The sequence below is a fragment of the Phyllobates terribilis genome, unplaced genomic scaffold, assembly GCF_046119375.1.
Source record: "Phyllobates terribilis strain yellow unplaced genomic scaffold, ASM4611937v1 Scaffold_4__5_contigs__length_816908805, whole genome shotgun sequence".
Lineage (NCBI taxonomy): Eukaryota > Metazoa > Chordata > Amphibia > Anura > Dendrobatidae > Phyllobates > Phyllobates terribilis.
Window position 1 is genome coordinate 102475429 of NW_027362764.1, and position 17026 is coordinate 102492454.

Below are 17026 nucleotides of genomic sequence, written 5' to 3' on the forward strand. Positions count from 1 at the left end.
CATTGAGCTTTATATGCAGATTTTCTCCATAGAATTGCATTCGATGAGGAAAATACACAGGTAAAAAATACAAAGCGCATAAAATCCACACATGACTCTATCACTAAAGTTTTGTTAAAGCCGAGTACCAGGAATAATCAAAAATAAAGCAGATTTATTCAATACATGATATACCAAAAAGAGACAAAAATGCGATAAAAACGCAAATAACCTAATTTACCGAATAGGTGGAGAACTGCAACAGAAAATCTGCAACATCAAAAACTCACCAACTACTTATCATAGGAACTTAGCCTAACAAAGAAATAGCACAAGAGCAGATCCAAATACTACCAGCATATACAGTAGTGATAATACCGCCATACTGATCATTAACGAAAACAAATGTACTAGTACTGATGTCACCACCATACAGTGTCCATATAATGGTACTATCAGTTTTACACCAGTGCTCTTCAGACCATATATGTGTGCACTGTGCAGGTTCTCACCAGTGACGTTCTCAATGATCGCAGTCATTCATTTTTCCTTTCCTTTTCCATTTGGCCTAAAGCGCCATGATCACTTCTTCAACCCATAACTCGTCCCTGCAAAATGTAACAGCGACATCTTTGACTTACAGCTTTTACCCTCCATATATTCCCCCATTTCTGTACAAACCATGTATGGCAATAATGAGTATCCTAGACAGTAATAAAGCCCCTCTGTGTCCTGTATGGTAATACTAATCTCTCTGTGTCCCACGCAATAACAGTTCCCCTTTGTGCCCCTACACAGTAATAATGTTCCTTCTCTACATCCTTATAGTAATAATGCCTTGTATGCTTCATTATAAGTATACAGCAGCATGTAGAATTAATGCCCCCAATGCCTCCTTATAATAATTCTCCTTGACCCTTTATAATAATAGTGACCCCTGTACCTTCTTACCCCTGTAGTTGCTTATAATAATAATACCTTCTATTCTCTCCCTATAATGATACTGATTCCACAGTCTGCCTCCTGATAATAATGCCCCTCGGCAGGAGCATACGTAGAAATCACTGGGACCCCAAACCAAAAGTCTTATTACAACACACAGCGGGTAAAATAAGTATTGAACAGGTCAGAGGTCACCAATTTTCCAAGTAAATATATATTTGTAAATCCCAGACTCCCCCCACATAGTGTGATGCGTGCTTCACAGCACTCGCTCCCCCCACCACAGATACAGTATAATGGTCTCCCCACAGCATGGTGGTCCCACTACAGTTCAGTATGATTGCTCCCCATAGTCCAACAAACAGTAAATGGGCCCCCCAATACAATATGATGGTATCCCTACAGCCCCCCAAAATAAAAAAACTTGTACTCACCATATCCAATCTCACTGTCCACCACAGCCGCAGTCTGTTCTTCTATTCTGCCTTGCGATCACTTACACCGAGCTGCCGACAGCGATTGTGCGGGCACAGCTCCTGTACCCGTATGAATGGCATGGCGTATTTTACGTAATAGTTCGTGAACCCCTTCCCAACCATGATGTAAACTTACGTCAAAGATCGTGAAGGAGTGATGGGATATATAACACCGAAGATATTGCTTGAGTGTTTGATTAATACTTTCTGTCTGACCATAGATTATAATGGGTACATGTGACATCCATGAAAAAAACAGATTCAACACGTATTGCAAACACAGACATATGAATGAGGCCTAAAGTAGTATGGCATATTTAGCACTTTATGAGAGGGCACACAACATGTTTGACACGGTATGAGTGGGCAAACTGTGGATGGCACTGAGGAGCAGATTGTCCCTGGAACCATATGGGACATTGTCTCAGTTGTGTCAGAGTGTAACTGCTCTTTATTATTGGAACTTGGCTGCTTCCGTGTCACCCATAGACTAATGGAGAGTGACTGCATATGTAGATCATTCATTGCAGCAAACTGATAAAGCAGAACATTGGACATAACGTGCTGCCATAGAATGGAATAAATGGCCATGATAGTGCTAAGTTTACCTTAGGAATAGCAGCCTCTGCAAAATCTGAGCAAGCATAAAAACGTAAATAATCGTCTGCAGGTATCTGTACTACATAACAGTACAACAGATGTAATAAAGGTAAAGGGTAATACTGCAGATTTAGTACAGGTAGAAGGCAATTCAGCACATACAGACAGAGAATTACAGTGCAGATAATACAGGTAGAGCGCAGTACAGCACATATAGTACAGGTAGCAAACAGTACATTTCGTATAGGTATAGAACACTACAGTACATATGGTGCATGTCGAGAGCAGCACAGCACATGTAGTACAGATCGCAAACAGTACTGCACATGTAGTAGAGATCGTAAACAGTACAGCACATGCAGTATAGGTAGAGAGCAGTACAGCACATGTAGTATATATGGAGAACTGTACAATACATGTAATATAGGCAGAGAAAAGTACAGTACATGTACTACAGGTAAAGACCAGTGACATACATAGAGTACAGGTAAAGAATAGTGATGAGCTAACGTGCTCGTCACTGCTCGGGACTCGCCCGAGCATCACTGTGCTCGGCAAGCTCAGCCCTCAGCGAGTATTTCCGGGTTGCACGGGTAGGAACTCAGGTCCCCTCCCTCCCTGTATGTGCTCTCTAGAGAGCCAATGAACATGCAGGGATTGTCTGCCATGCACTGTAATGCCGTAGCCATGTTGGTTGCGGGCATTACAGTGATTGGCTGACTGCACAGCATCATCGGGTGTATATAAGACCAGGCGCCGCCATGCTCGTCACAGTCTACTCCGTAAACAGGCAGAGTAGGGAGAGCTACTGCGGAGTCAGGGAGAGATTTGCATGTTTATAGTTAGTATAGGTATTCCAGAATAGATATCTATATCCATCTGAACTAACAGTCCTTCTGAGGACTAATCCAGTAGCATATATTCAGTGGTGATAGCAGGAATTAGGCAGGCAGGCAGTGTATGTGGCAGACTGCAGTGTATGATACAGCACAAGAAGGTCCATTGAGCGTCCTGTCTGCTGTAATAATTACAGATATTTCTAGACATAGCCCCAGATATCAGGGGCCAGGGCAAATTTTTTTTTTTATCTTAATCCTGGTGCTTAAAAAGCAATCCAGAGTACACCATTTTTCTGCTCCATTTGCTTGTTCTCACTGCAGAATAAAGATCTGTTCCATGGTTCAAAGATAAAAATCCAGAAATTTGAACGTGGAAAATATTGGCCTCCTTTTCCATTCTGTTGCAGTGTGCCGGTGAAGCTATTCATACTACTTCTCCGTGTAGAATAATATTAGTAAATTACAGGTCTAGAATTTAAAGTCGTGGTTCTCTGTCAGACGTATCACATATAACTGCGTTCCAAAATCAGCCATTTCTTGTGAACGTGGAAAATATTGTCCTCCATTTAAAATGGGCAAGGTGCATAGCAAGGGATGGGGAAGTGGACGTGGTGGTGATGGTGCATGCAGAGGATGAGGATGTGGCCGTGGGCAAGCTGAAATTGTGCCACAAAAAACACCCACATCTTCTCGCTCAACCTTCTTGTCCCAATTACTAGGGGACCGCAGAACACCACTATTGAACACAGACCAGTATCAAAAGGTTATTAGTTGGATAGCAGATAATGCTTCCAGTCACTTTTCCACCACCACCTCCACCCTGTCGTCCACACGGTCAAGTCTCAGTAGCCGTGAGTCTGGACTGCATATTCCTCACCGTGATCCTCCTTCCACCATGCCGAGTGCCCAGAGACAACTGATCCCACACTTGGACACTCAGAAAAGCAGTTCACTTTTCCGTTTGTACATTCGGGCCTCTCGCCCGGCCAGCTTCAAGCGAGTCAAGAGGAGAACGCATGTAGCTATGCCCAAATATTGAAGCAGCCACTGTCACACAAAGGCGATGGTAGTAAAGTGCAATTACTGTGGCAAGAGGTGGATGATGATGAGACACAATTGCCAGAAAGTCAGGAGGAGGACCATGGTGCAGTAGTACCACAACAGGCTGGAAGAAGCGGTGTGGTGGCCACAGACGCAAGGCGGAAAGCGTTCCTTGAAATGCCAACATGACGGAAGTTGCCAGTACAATAGTTAGGTCTTCCCGAGTAGTGTTGAGCGAATTTGTTCGGTGAATGTTCGAAAGTTTCAAATTCGGCACGAATATGGCACATTCGGATTTGTGATCTCAAAGGCGAGCAAATTTTCTTAAAATCTGAAAGGTTAGACGAATTTCCGTTTTAAACAGTTTTGTTAGCATAGTGTATAATAACCGTTGACATGTTCCAGGTGAGTGTGGGGGCTGTGGAGAGCTTAGAACAGGTCAGATCAGAGGCACACTGTTTTTTTTTCCTGTGGGCGGTAACTTTAACGGAGGAAAGCGCTCCAAGCCAATCATTTTCCAGGATGAGGAAAAAGCTATTATGCTAAATGATTTTTTTTCAACCGTATTTACACAAGAAAATCGCATGACAGAAAACTTGATTAATAGAAAAAAGAGAGGGGTCGCTCACTGGTCTATTCGGGTGCTCTGAAGAAAAGAGTAATCTCAATAGCAAAAAGAACTTCGGCACTCCATACATGAATATATAAGAAATATTGTATCTAGACTAATGTCACTTTGAAAAATGAAGGTTTTTTGCGCATAATTTGGCCAATTTATGTGTGCCCATCAACCACGACAAGGTCGCCTTCGTATGATGGGAAACTACGCTACGCTACCACTGGATATGCCACTCTTGGGCTGAAAACTTGATTAGTGATAGCAAAAATTCTCCATTAAATGTCACTTGCTTAACCCAGCAGGAAGTACAGCGGCGTCTAAAAATCACTAAAGTTGACAAATCCCCGGGCCCGGATGGGATACACCCGCGAGTACTGCAGGAATTAAGTAACGTCATAGATAGACCATTGTTTTTAATCTTTAAAGATTCCATAACAGGGTCTCTACCACACGACTGGCGTATAGCAAATGTGGTGCCAATATTCAAAAAGGGGACAAAAACTGAACTTGGAAATTATAGGCCAGTAAGCTTAACCTCTACTGTGGGTAAAATCCTGGAGGGTTTCCTAAGAGATGCTATACTAGAATATCTGAAGAAGAGTAACCTCATGACCCAATATCAACATGGGTTTACGAGGGACCGTTCCTGTCAAACTAATCTGATCAGTTTTTATGAGGAGGCAAGTTCTGGACTGGACCAAGGAAATGCAGTGGATGTTGTGTATATGGACTTTTCAAAAGCTTTTGATACGGTTCCACACAAAAGGTTGATTCATAAAATGAGAACAATGGGGATAGGGGAAAATATATGTATGTGGGTTAAGAACTGACTTAGTGATAGGAAACAAAGGGTGGTTATTAATGGAAAACACTCAGACTGGGTCTCCGTTAACAGTGGGGTACGACAGGGGTCAGTATTAGGCTCCCTTCTTTTTAACATATTTATTAATGACCTTGTAGGGGGCATACAGAGTAATATTTCAATATTTGCAGATGACACCAAACTCTGCAGGGTAATCAATACAGAGGAGGGCAATTTTATATTACAGGAGGATCTATGTAAACTTGAAGCTTGGGCTGATAAATGGCAAATGAGCTGTAATGGGGATAAATGTAAGGTAATGCACTTGGGCAGAGGAAATACAATGTATAATTATATGCTTAATTGTAAAACACTGGGCAAAACTGTAACTGAAAAAGACCTGGGTGTATTGGTTGACGACAAGCTCACGTTTAGTGGCCAGTGTCAGACAGCTGCTGCAAAGGCAAATAAAATAATAGGATGCATTAAAAGAGGCATAGATGCACATGAGGAGAACATCATTTTACCTCTATACAAGTCACTAGTGCGACCACACTTAGAATACTGTGTACAGTTCCGGTCTCCAGTGTATAAGAAAGACATAGCTGAACTAGAGAGGGTGCAGAGAAGAGAGACCAAGGTTATTAGAGGACTGGGGGGTCTGCAATACCAAGACAGGTTATTACACTTGGGGTTATTTACTGTGGAAAAACGAAGGCTTAGGGGTGATCTTATTACTATGTACAAGTATATGAGGGGACAGCACAAAGACCTTTCTACTGATCTTTTTACTCTGAGGCCAGAGACTGGGACAAGGGGGCATCTTCTAAGTCTGGAGGAAAGAAGGTTTAATCATAATCACAGACGGGGATTCTTTACTGTAAGAGCAGTGAGACTATGGAACTCTCTGCCGCATGATGTTGTAATGAGTGATTCACTACTAAAATTTAAGAAGGGCATGGATGCCTTTCTTGAAAAGTATAATATTACAGGTTATATATACTAGATTCCTTGATAGGGCGTTGATCCAGGGAACTAGTCTGATTGTCGTATGGAGTCGGGAAGGAATTTTTTTCCCCAATGTGGAGCTTAGTGTTAGCCACATGGGGTTTATTGCCTTCCTCTGGATCAACATGTTAGGCTATGGGTTGAACTAGATGGACTTAGTTTTTAAGGTTGAAGGAAGACTATGTTACTATGTAACCATAGCGCATCTACACTGTCCAGACATAAGGGCTTCTGCAATTGGCTGCAGAAATCACATGTCCTCTCAATATAAAAAGCGGCCATGTTCCCTCAGCGCCATTATATCCATGTCACTGCTGGAGACAGACGCAGCTCAGTGTTCTCCTGTGTAATGAGAGATATTAGCTAGATAGATGGGCACTTGTGTGGTAGTCAGATAGTGTAGATATTTCCTGGCCTGTGTACCTCTGCAACCGCTGGTGCAGCACATTTTTGGTGTTCTTGTGCAAGTACTGAGATTCTGACAAAAACAGAGGGCCCATGCCAATCAATAGTGCTGTGCACCGCTGGTATAGAGCTCCATGTCTCAGTATACCTTAAATCTTTTTTTTTTGCACTTGCTAATGTGATCAAGCAAGCGTAGTGCACCTTTTCATTTAGTGGGGTTGAAATCGTGCTCTGCACAGTCTGCAGAGCTTCTTATTGCAGAGCACAAAATCTGTTTTTTTTTCTGTCGTTATTGTGATATTAAAAGCTGTGTGCACTAAATTTTTTTTTGTGTCAAATACTATTTTAGTGGAGTTGAACTTCAGGTGGTTTCAGAGTTAAAAATACATTTTTTTCTCTTGATACGCCCAGTCCAAAGAAATATTTTTTTCTGTGCCAAAAGTCATACAGTGCTATAAGCCAGCTACTACGTCAGTGGCGGTCAAAGTCAGCTGGACACAGAGTTTATGCAGAGTAACTAGTGATGGGCGAGCACTAGTTTTGAGCGAGCATGCTCGACACTGCTCGATGCTCGGCGAGCACTGAGCATTTCCGGGTTACTCGGGCGGGAGCTCGGGTCTCCGCCCTGCACGTTTGGCACTCTTTACAGAGCCATGTTTGTGGGCATTACAGTGATTGGCTGGCCGCACAGCAACACCTCGAGTATTTAAAACCGGGCGCCACCATCTTGGACACAGTCGCCCGGGATCAGACAGTGTAGGGTCAGTGCTGCTGAGTTAGGGAGAGATATATAGTGCCAAATAGGTACTGTAGGGTCTCTAAAGCCTGCCAAATCAAACAAACAGTCCTTCTCAGGACTAATATCCATCCCAGAAATCAGGCAGGCAGGCTGTATAGGAGGCGCAGTGCTTATACCAACAAACAGTGCATTACAGTCCTGTGTGCTCCTGCTGATCAAATTGCTAGACTTATTCCCCGGTCTCAGGGGCCAGGAAAAATCCTTTTTTTTTTCATCTAAATCCTGTTTTGTTTTGTTTTTCCCTCAGACTGTACAAATATGCGTCTTATTAACCTTTTGGTATTCCCCCCCCCCCCCCAAAAAAAATCCTTGAGTGTGTCTGTGACTGTTCAGACACCAATATACATTGGTGGCCAAAAGTATTGGCACCCCTGCAATTCTGTCAGATAATACTCAGTTTCTTCCTGAAAATGATTGCAATCACAAATTCTTTGGTATTATTCTCTTCATTTAATTTGTCTTCAATGAAAAAACACAAAAAGAATTGTACTAAAGCCAAATTGGATACAATTCCACACCAAACCTAAAAAAGGGGGTGGCCAAAAGTATTGGCGCTGTTTGAAAAATCAGGTGATGCTTCTCTAATTCGTGTAATTAACAGCACCTGTAACTTACCTGTGGCACCTAACAGGTGTTGGCAATAACTAAATCACACTTGCAGCCAGTTAACATGGATTAAAGTTGACTCAACCTCTGTCCTGTGTCCTTGTGTGTACCACATTGAGCATGGAGAAAAGAAATAAGAACAAAGAACTGTCTGAGGACTTGAGAAACCAAATTGTGAGGAAGCATGAGCAATCTCAAGGCTACAAGTCCATCTCCAAAGACCTGAATGTTCTGTGTCTTCCGTGCGCAGTGTCATCAAGAAGTTTAAAGCCCATGGCACTGTGTCTAACCTCCCTAGATGTGGACGGAAAAGAAAAATTGACGAGAGATTTCAACGCAAGATTGTGCGGATGGTGGATAAAGAACCTCGACTAACATCCAAACAAGTTCAAGCTGCTCCGAGGGTACAACAGTGTCAACCCATACTATCCGTCGGCGTCTGAATGAAAAGGGACTGTATGGTAGGATACCCAGGAAGACCCCACTTCTTACCCCGAGACATAAAAAAGCCAGGCTGGAGTTTGCCAAAACTTACCTGAGAGAGCCTAAAACGTTTTGGAAGAATGTTCTCTGGTCAGATGAGACAAAAGTAGAGCGTTTTGGGAAAAAGCATCAACATAGAGTGTACAGGAAAAAAAAAGAGGCATTCAAAGAAAAGAACACGGTCCCTACAGTCAAACATGGCGGAGGTTCCCTGATGTTTTGGGGTTGCTTTGCTGCCTCTGGCACTTGACTGCTTGACCGTGTGCATGGCATTATGAAGTCTGAAGACTACCAACAAATTTTGCAGCATAATGTAGGGCCCAGTGTGAGAAAGCTGGGTCTCCCTCAGAGGTCATGGGTCTTCCAGCAGGACAATGACCCAAAACACTCTTCCAAAAGCACTATAAAATGGTTTGAGAGAAAGCACTGGAGACTTCTAAGGTGGCCAGCAATGAGTCCAGACCTGAATCCCATAGAACACCTGTGGAGAGATCTCAAAATGGCAGTTTGGAGAAGGCACCCTTCAAATATCAGGGACCTGGAGCAGTTTGCCAAAGAAGAATGGTCTACAATTCCAGCAGAGCATTGTAAGAAACTCATTGATGGTTACCGGAAGCGGTTGTTTTCAGTTATTTTGGCTAAAGGTTGTGCAACCAAGTATTAGGCTGAGGGTGCCAATACTTTTGTCTGGCCCATTTTTGAAGTTTTGTGTGAAATGATCAATGATTTGATTTTTGCTTCATTCTCTTTTGTGTTTTTTTCTTGCAAGCAAATTAAAGGAAGATAATAATACCAAAGAATTTGTGATTGCAATCATTTTCAGGAAGAAACTGAGTATTATCTGACAGAATTGCAGGGGTGCCAATACTCTTGGCCACCACTGTATCTGTTTAAAAGATTCTGGTGTAGGCCACATAACTATAACTGTGGTTTTGCAGTTTCACGGTTCAAATCTCTGTATTATTCAGCTTTTGGCCTTTTTTCCGTAAAAAAAACAGTAATAGTGTCTCCCTGACTGTTCAGACTCAAATATATCTGTTTAACCGGTTCCCGACCGCCCACTGTACATAAACGTAGGCGCTGCCTGGGCTCTGTGCAGCGCCGACGTTTACAAACGGTGGGTGGTCCTGCAGCGCTCAGGACCCCCAGGGTCCTGCTAGCTCTGCGGTACCGGTTCAGAGCGATAGCTCTGAAATGTGGCATCATGGGGACCTGATTGGATCAGGTCCCCATGATGTTAACCTGTTCCTATCTTCTAGATGCCGCGATCCATAGCAATCGCGGCATTTAAAAGATAGTGACAGCCGGTGGTCGGCGATCGGGACCCCCCACATACCTTACCAGCGGCGGGGATCCCGGTGCTGTGACCTCTGACATCGAGACCTGATTGGCTCAGGTCTCGATGTCAGCGTCACACCAGCCAATCAGAGAGATCACCAGGGAAGTTTGTTTTAGCAACAAACTTTCCTGGGCGATCTGGCTGATAAATACATTGTTTCTCCTCCGATCTCAGTGAGAGAGCAGAGGAGAAACACTGTGACAAGAGCTGTCAGCCTTGCCACTGTGAAAGTGAAAGATAAAAATCAAAAAGGAAAGTAAGGTTAGGGTTAGTCAGTCCAGTCAGTCAGTCCTGTCAGATCAGTCAGTCCTGTCAGATCAGTCAGTCCTGTCAGATCAGTCAGTCCTGTCAGATCAGTCAGTCCTGTCAGATCAGTCAGTCCTGTCAGATCAGTCAGTCTGTCAGTCCTGTCAGATCAGTCAGTCCTGTCAGATCAGTCAGTCCTGTCAGATCAGTCAGTCCTGTCAGATCAGTCAGTCCTGTCAGATCAGTCAGTCCTGTCAGATCAGTCAGTCCTGTCAGATCAGTCAGTCCTGTCAGATCAGTCAGTCCTGTCAGATCAGTCAGTCCTGTCAGATCAGTCAGTCCTGTCAGATCAGTCAGTCCTGTCAGATCAGTCAGTCCTGTCAGATCAGTCAGTCCTGTCAGATCAGTCAGTCCTGTCAGATCAGTCAGTCCTGTCAGATCAGTCAGTCCTGTCAGATCAGTCAGTCCTGTCAGATCAGTCAGTCCTGTCAGATCAGTCAGTCCTGTCAGATCAGTCAGTCCTGTCAGATCAGTCAGTCCTGTCAGATCAGTCAGTCCAGTCAGATCAGTCAGTCCAGTCAGATCAGTCAGTCCAGTCAGATCAGTCAGTCCAGTCAGATCAGTCAGTCCAGTCAGTCCAGTCAGATCAGTCAGTCCAGTCAGATCAGTCAGTCCAGTCAGATCAGTCCAGTCCAGTCAGATCAGTCCGTCCTGTCAGATCAGTCAGGTCCGTTCAGTCCGGTCCAAAAATATAAAAATAAAATGGCCCGTCAGACTTATACCGCAGAGGAGGCGTATGCCCTGCTGTGTTCTGATAGTGATGACAGTGCAATCTCAGATGGAGATGTGGATTTTGAGGGCTTTAGTAGCGGTGACACTGAGAGGTCAGAAATGAGCAGTGATTCTGGTCCATCTTCAAGCCCAAGGACCAGTATAGCAATAGGGGCAAATAGCGCTACTGGAGAAACGTCTCCAAATCAGGGAACACTGCCCAGTACAAGCGCTGTCCCTGCTACTAGTGAATTGGCGCACGCCAGTGTACAAGGGGCTTTGCCACATGAACTAGCATTTCCCAGATGGGAGGCTTCGGATTCGGCTGCTCCATTCAGCCCTGATTTCAACGCCATTCCTGGTATAAATGTGGAGGTGGAAGATTTTGGACCAATTCATTTTTTTATTTTGTTTTTTACAGACAGCTTGCTAGAGCATATTGCCGTGCAAACAAATTTATACGCATCCCAATTCATAAGCCAGAATTCCCGATGTTACTATGCTAGGGCAAATTTATGGACACCAACTAATGTCCCGGAAATAAAAAAAAATTTTAGGACTTACATTTGCCATGGGGCTTGTTAAAAAAAACGAGCATTCGATCCTACTGGTCCAACCACCCTGTTCAAGCCACCCCTATATTTTCAGTCGTTCTGCCTAGGACCTGTTATGAAATGCTCATGCGGTTTTGGCATTTTAACGACAATAGTCAATGCCTGCCCAGAAATGCCCCAGAACATGACAGGTTATATAAAATTAGACCCATCATTGAAAATTTGTCAGAAAAATTCTTAAGGCTCTACACCCCAACACAAAATATTTCTATAGATGAGTCCCTTGTAAAATTCAAAGGAAGACTGCACCTCAAGCAATTTATCCCATCTAAAAGGGCAAGGTTTGGAATAAAGATCTATAAAATGTGCGAAAGTTCAACCGGATACACATCCGCTTTTCGCATATATGAGCGGAAAGATAGCCAACTAAACCCACCAGGATGCCCTACTTATCTGGGGACATCTGGAAAAATTGTTTGGGAGCTGATAAGTCCATTTTTTCAAAAAGGCTACAATCTATATGTGGTCAATTATTACACCAGCATACCCCTATTTAAAAGTCTGGTTGAACACAACATCGGGGCTTGTGGGACCATCCGTAAAAAACGTCAGGGGTTTCCACAACCATTGGTCAACCAAAAGTTTCAAAAGGGGCAGTCAGGGGCTGTACGAAACGGAGAGCTGCTTGCCCTGAAATATAGGGATAAGAGGGATATTTTTGTCCTCAGCTCGATCCACACAGATGCCACAAGGGCCACTGTAGAACTAGGATCCACCACTCCGAAGCAAAAACCTGTGTCAGTCATTGACTACAACAAACACATGGGGGGTGTGGACCTTGCAGACCAGGTTCTACAGCCATACCAGGTATCAAGAAAGTACTATACCTGGTATAAAAAGTTGGTTATTTGTTTCAGGTGGCCACATACAATTCTTTTGTGTTGTACAAAAAAAGCAGGAAATTCAGATCTTTTTCTTGATTATCAAGAAAAGGTAATTGAAAATCTTGTCTTTCAAAGTGTTAGCCCCGCTCATCCATTAGAATCTGAGGATGTGAAAAGACTCACTGAGCGACATTTTATTGCACTTATTCCAGCAACGGAAACAAGAAGGAACCTCCAGAAAAGATGTCGTGTATGTACTAAGAGAGGAATGAGGCGTGATACCCGCTACTATTGCCCACAATGCCCATATTTGCCAGCCTTATGCGTCACTGACTGCTTTAAAATCTTCCACACAGAACCACATTTTTAAACTGTAAAAATGTATCCCAATTTGTCATTCAAACATTTGGTTCATTTAGTGAATGACACATTCGAGTAGAGCTCACTTAATTTCCAGAATCTAAACCTTCCATGGCGTGCTTGTTTCTGGAAATCATCCATTGAGTTAAAATGGTCACTAAACCCATAGATGTATTTCCAGAGGGGTGTCATTTCCAAAATGGGGTCACTTCAGGGGGATTCTTTAGTTCTGGTACTTGGCACCTCTGAAAAGTGCCAGAACAGCAGAATCCCCCCTGAAGTGACCCCATTTTGGAAATGACACCTCTCTGGGAATTCATCTATGGGTTAGGGACCATTTACCTATCTACTTATTTTCCCACCACTAGATTAATTTATACAGAGGAGTAGATTGTAAAATTCGGTCACTTGTTGGGGGTTTCCTCTGTTTAGGCACCTCAGGGGCTCTCCAAATGCAACATGGCGTCCGCTATCGATTCCAGTCAAATTTCCATTCCAAAAGTCAAATGGCGCTCCTTACCTTCCGAGCCATGCCGTCCGCCCAAACAGTGGCTTTGCACCACATATGGGGTATCAGCGTGCTCAGGAGAAATTGCACAACACATTTTGGGGTCCATTTTTTCTGGCTGCCCTTGTGAAAATTAAAAATTTGAGGTTAAAGTAGCAGTTTTGTGAAAAAAAGTTAAATGTTCATTGTTTTCTTCCACATTCCAAAAATTCATGTGAAGCACCTGAAGGGTTAATAAACTTCTTGAATGTGGTTTTGAGCACCTTGAGGGGTGCAGTTTTTAGAATGGTATCAGTTTTGGGTATTTTCTGTCATAAAGGCCCCTCAAAGTCACTTCAAATATGATGTGGTCCCTAAAAAAATGTTTTTGTAAATTTTGTTGTAAAAATGAGAAATCGCTGGTCAACTTTTAACCCTTATAGCTTCCTAACAAAAAAAATTTTGGTTCCAAAATTGTGCTGATGTGAAGTAGACATGTGGGAAATGTTATTTATTAACTATTTTGTGTGACATATCTCTCTGATTTAAGGGCATGAAAATTCAAAGTTTGAAAATTGCAATATTTTCAAAATTTTTGCCAAATTTCCGATTTTTTCACAAATAAACGCAAGTGATATCAAAGAAATGTTACCACTATCATGAAGTACAATATGTCACGAAAAAACAATCTCAGAATCAGGGGAATCTATGAAGCATTCAAGAGTAATTACCTCATAAAGTGACAGTGGTCAGAATTGAAAAAATTGGCCCGGTCACGAAGGCAAAAACAGGCTCTGGTGCGAAGTGGTTAAAAGATTCTGGAGTAGGCCACATAACTATAACTGTGGTTTTGCAGTTCCACGGTTCAAATCTCTGTATTATCCAGCTTTTGGCCTTTTTTCCGTTAAAAAGAAACAGTGTTAGTGTGTCACTGACTGTTCAGACTCAAATATATCTGTTTAAAAGATTCTGGAGTAGGCCACATAACTATAACTGTGGTTTTGCAGTTCCACGGTTCAAATCTCTGTATTATCAAGCTTTTGGCATTATTTCGGTAAAAAAAACCAGTAATAGTGTCTCCCTGACTGTTCAGACACAAATATATCTGTTTAAAATATTCTGGAGTAGGCCACATAACTATAACTGTGGTTTTGCAGTTCCACGGTTCAAATCTCCTATTTATTACCCTTTTTCCATTGATAGTGCGAGTGTAAGCTATTTTACTTCATTTACAATGGGCAAGGCGCGTGGCAAGGGACGTGGAACTGGACGTTCTAGTGATGGTGCGTGTAGAGGACGGGGCCGTGGCCAAGGTGAAAATGTGCCACAACCAACAGCCACATATTCTCACTCCCACTTCTTGACCGAATTACTAGGGAAGCACACAGCAACACCAGTATTGCGAACTGATCAGTGTGAACAGGTTATTAATTGGATAGCAGATAATACTTCCAGTTACCTGGGAACCACCACCTCTGGTCTGTCTTCCACACGGTCAAGTTTTAATAGCCGTGAGTCTCGACCGCATACTCCTCCTCACCCTGATGCTCCTTCTTCCCACCATGCCGAGTGTCGTCAGACAGCAACTGATCCCACAGTTGGACACTCTGAAGAGCTGTTCACTGGTCCATTTCCATATTTGTGCCCCTCGCCTGCTCCACTTAAAGTGGTGGAAGAGGAGATCCATGTAGCGATACCCAAATATTTGAACAGCCACGGCCACAGGAAGGCGACGCTGGCAATTTGTCACAAGAGGTGGACGATGACGAGACACAATTGCCACAATGTGAGGAGGAGGATCGTGGTGGAAGATGAGGAGGTGGTGTATGATCTAGTAACTGACCCAATGTGGCAGGAGGGCACGCAGAGCGAGGCCAGCAGCACACAGGGGGAAGGAGGCAGAGTACCCCAACAGGCAGGAAGAAGCAGTGTGGTGGCCGCAGACAGAAGGCGGGCAATAGTTCCCCGTAACACCAACACGAGGGACGTTGCCAGTACAACTGGTAGGTATTTCAGAGTCTGGAATTTTTTTAAAGACTCTGCTGATAACCCCAAAAAGGCCATTGGTACCACCTGCCATGCCAGCATCAGCAGGGGTGACAAAACTATCAGCCTGACCACCACCAGGCACATGTCAGCAAAGCACCCGACTTTGTGGAGCGAACCCCAGGGTCCACGACCAGTGTCAGCGGGTGTCACCACTGCTTCTTCCACTGTTGTGCGTGTAATAGAACCCCCTGCTGTGCGTGCAAGGCAATCCCTTGTCCATACTGCATGCAAAGATGCTAAGTGTATGGGCTGACAAACATTTACCCCTGGGGGGTATACATGAACATACTGTCTAAAAATTTTTTTTTACAGGCATCATAAACACCCGTTATAAAAATTATGTGGGTGTTGAATCACGGACCACGGTAACCTTACTGATATGGTGGTGGAGGATGAGGAGAAGGAGGAGGACAAGAGCAAATAGCCAAAATCAGGAAGCGTATACCCATGTGTGGGTGTGAAGAGGTGCATTGGAATACAACTCCCAAAAAAAGACACTGGATTTGAGTTTGTTACGCTGCAATCATTCGGTGGTGTTGAGAAGCCTGGCCCAATCCAGCCCTTGTTCATTTTTATAAGAGTCAGCCTGTCAGCATTTTCAGTTGACAGGTGGATGCGCTTATCAGTTATAATTCCACCAGGGCACTAAAAACCCGCTCTGATAAAACGCTAGCGACAGGGCAGGCCGGGACCTCCAAGGAGTAGAGAGCCAGTTCATTCCACGTATCCAGCTTGGATGCCTAATAATTATAAGGCACAGAGGAATCACGGAGGACGTTGGTACGGTCGGCAAGGTACTCCCTCAGCATCTTCTCAAGCTTTGCACTCCTTGTGAGAGTACCCCACGCCTCAGGGCCTGTGCGATGGGAGGGGCTGAGAAAATTCTCCCAGAACTTTTGAAAGTGTTCCCCTGCCTCTGCTGGATTGAAGTTGTGTATCTCTTGCCTGTACTCCTTGGTGGTTCAACGAACTGTGACCTGCCGCCAGCGTTTTCAGATGGGAATTTTTTAATAGTTCCGCAACAAGGGCCTTCTGGTACTGCCCCATTTTTGTAGACCTGTCCGCCTCAGGAATAAGAGATATAAAGCTCTCCTTGTAGAGTGGGTCTAGAAGTGTCACCAACCAGTAATGACTGTCACCCAAAATTTTGAGAACACGAGGGTCATGGGAAAGGCAGCGTAACATAAACTCAGCCATGCATGCCAGACTGCTAACAGGCAAGTATTCTGTGTCCTCACCAAGAGGATGACTGACCATGCTCTCCTCCTCCTCTTTGTCCTCTGGCCATCCACGCTGAACAGACGGTATGACAGTTGTGCAGGTAGTACCGTCTATAGCGCATGAAACTAGCTTCTCCTCCTCCTCTTCCTCATTGTCATCCAATCCACGTTGGGATGAGATGAGGCTGGGCTGTGTGTAATTACCCTGTATGGTTCCTTGTCCGCCATCCTATTTGATTGTGAGCAGAGAGTGTTTCAGAAGACAGAGAAGCGGGATGGTGACGCTAATTATGGCGTCATCACTGCTCACCATCTTGGTGGAGTCCTCAAAGTTTTGGAGGATGGTACATATGTCTGACCTCCATGTCCACTCCTGAGGTCTTATGTGTGGAGTCTGAACTGAATACCGACGGCCTTGTCGATGCTGGTAGTAAACAACTGCCCTCTTCTGCTCACAAATCCTTCCCAACATCTGCAGTGTAGAGTTCCAACACGAGGGGACATCACACACCAGTCT